Source organism: Anneissia japonica, unplaced genomic scaffold, assembly GCF_011630105.1.
Source record: "Anneissia japonica isolate Jap-2015-1 unplaced genomic scaffold, ASM1163010v1 scaffold287840_len1291095_cov163, whole genome shotgun sequence".
Classification (NCBI taxonomy): Eukaryota; Metazoa; Echinodermata; class Crinoidea; order Comatulida; family Comatulidae; genus Anneissia; species Anneissia japonica.
Genome location: NW_022728493.1, coordinates 1,235,367 through 1,238,606, shown reverse-complemented (window position 1 = coordinate 1,238,606; position 3,240 = coordinate 1,235,367).

Below are 3,240 nucleotides of genomic sequence, written 5' to 3'. Positions count from 1 at the left end.
GTTCAATATCATATATAATATACGACAGTATTAGCCGTATTGCCAGATTTATCTGGCCGAACGCCCTCTTGAGGCGTAGCATTAAGTAATACAATGTTCCCGACGGTTATTTGGACCTGTTCAACCATGAAGCATTCGTGGTCTAGTGGTTATGACGCTCGCCTTGTCACCGAGAGGTTGCAGGTTCGAATCCCGTCGGGGGGAATTTTATTACACAATGACTTTTATAGGACTTTATTCGTTGAAAAGCTACAGGGTAGCCAACGATGTTCCATCATGTCCTTATTTAAACACTGTATATGTACCTTTGACGATTTATATATATAGATTTTATGCAAATCAATTAAAAATATTTTTTTAAAGACAGATTCAGACGGAGCGTTAGTTAATTTTTAGGCCTAATTTGATTAAGTTAAAAGGGTAATCGGCAGGCCAAATTACATTAAATTAAAGTAGGTGTGGCTGAATAAGATTCTTATTATAATGAAAAAAGAATGTGATAAGGAAAAAGACATCATTACAAAATTATACCAATGATTTTAGACCGGTAATAGGGACTTAGTATAGGGACTTAGTATTGTTGATGGCTGGTCCGGTCCACCTCAAATGTTCATGGATGAACACCAAGAAAAATAATACTGGATTTGCGATTCAATATTCGAACCATTAATTTCAACATGACAATTAGTTAAGTGTATTTTCTTTTGTTTATTGCGAAATTGTATATAAGCCTAGTTAGCTTTATTTGTATTTAATGTTTGAGGTGAACCAGCCAGCAAATTTGTTAAGTTCAGGGCCTAACATTAGAGCGCCACTAGCCAGATACAGAACATTAACAAATATTAGAATAATAGGGTCCAAGAACAGACTATGTCACTCCATGTTCCATCCACCTCCTAACATGAACCTAAAGCAATGTATTGTTTACGATTTACTAAGTAGTTTGTAAACCAATTTAAAGGAATACCTCTGATACCATAAAATCTTATGGTTAGTCAAAGCCTGAGAGATAAATTGATAAAAATGGAAAGTAAAATCGATTTTGTTCAAATGGCTGTGATATTATTCACAATATCATGTGACGTTGGTGTGTATGTAGGATATTATTAATGGAAAGTTAATCATTCAATCTTTGATACATTCACTTTTCAATTATTTTGGAGAAAACACTAAGAATGTATTTGGGTCTGAATTTTGCCCAGGCTCAGTGTTCTTATTTTTTGGCCGATTTCAGGTTCAAAATGTTCTTATTTTGTTCTTAGTTTACACACATTAAAAAAAAGTTGTTTAATTGTACAGCAGTATGCACTGTACTGCAATGTAGGTGAAAGTGACCCCACAAAAAATGGCCCCCAATAGAGGGTATTACAGTCACACCTACTGCACATAATGTACAGATATAATATTTTGTTTTTTAAATATATAAAAATCATTTGAAATTTTCCTCAGCCTCAATTAGTTCTTATTTTGTTCTTAATTTTTAAGCAATTTCAGCCTCAGTGTTCTTATAAAAAGAAAGTGTATATGATGCTCAATAATATCACAGGGCTCCGCTGAGAATACTGATGGATGTGGGCCTAGCCTACAACCGAGATAACCAAAACGTTTTCAAAAGAGTTCGACGGAGCCTTCTGATCTCCACCAACGTGACACTTTTCCTACATTTCCCCCAGTTTTTAAAATAGTAATATTCAAAAATCTGTAGGCCTAGGCCTACCTCATTAACCGTTTCCGTGTTTTTCGTAAAACACCCTTTTTGTGTCTTTAGCCTGGTTCACGTCGAACTTTTATCTAGATATATATCCACTTAACTAGTTAAAAGTTCGACCTGAACTACTCAATTATAGCTAGATAAAGGAATTAAGTCACTTAAGTTAAGTGACTTAACTTTACTAGAATAACGGTAAATTAACTTACTTAACGGTAAAGTCGGCTCGGATTACAAGGACACGATTACGTAACATAGGCATCTAAGCCAGCGTTGCTGTATTGACCACCATTATCATCTTCTGGCTGGCAACAACGTACTTTAACAATGCTAACAACAGCATCGAAGTAGTCTCATTCAGCGTGACCACTCACAATTTTTGATATGCCCAATGAATGGGTCGAAATTACCTAAGATTTAGCAAAAATTGCCCAAAATTACCCAAGCTTCCTGAAAATACATTAAAAATTGAAAAAAAACCCGTGTTTTTCGCTTGTATAGTTTCCCTTTTAGTTCAATTTATAAACCATTGTTTAATGTAATTGTTTGTGTTAATTATTAAAATTAATATTAGAAAAATACGCCCTCAGTCGACCGGTGTTATCAGTAGATCAGTGATCAAGTTTTATTAATTAGGTAAGATCAATGGCAACGCAAATCACAATTATAAACAATTCTGAACCAATGTTTATAGCAATTAACAGTCAATTAACAATCTTATGTGCACTTCGTTGAGTTTTGCCTACTTGAATGGACTGAAATATACTTTGTTACTTTTTAATTCTTCCTCTATGACAAAAATATTAAATTTTCTTAGTAAAAATAAAATACCCAAGGATTTGAACGGAATACCCAAGAACCCAAGACCAAGTCAAAATACCCAAGATCTTGGGTACATACCCAAGCAGTGGTCACACTAGTCACATTAGTCTGGTTTTCAGAAATTATTTGTAATACTATGGGTAAAAACCCAGAGCAAACGTACCAATGACCTTTGCCCTTTGCATCATCGACCAAGTAATTAAAAAGTCCGATTGCGTACGGTACGTTTTTCAAAGTGATAATGTATATTTTTCTTAATAATAAAATCAGATTTGTTGTATTTATTTATTGACAAATCAATCTTTTCCATTTCTGCTATAATAGTTGCTATTAAATTCAATTTCAACGAACTTACCACCAACGCCAGTCGTTAAAATGAGCGCACATATTTACGATGACGAAATAAAAAAGTGTGTGGAAGTCAGCAACTTATTTATTTAAGTGCATGTAAACAACACAATTGAGCGATTTAAAAACTACAAAACAGAACAGAAAGGTTAATAAAGTATACATACGTTTTAATGAAAATTAAAACAATATTTTGTTAAATGGAAGAATGCTAGCTAGCGATTAAAATAATTCGTTTTTTATCGAAGGTAAAATGTAGCTAGGGCCTAGAGAACTACTACTTAGGCCCCATAAAAAAAATGATTAGTTTATCATCCCCGCGCGCATCTCTTTTGACGAAATCGCGATTTTTTTTTTTTTTT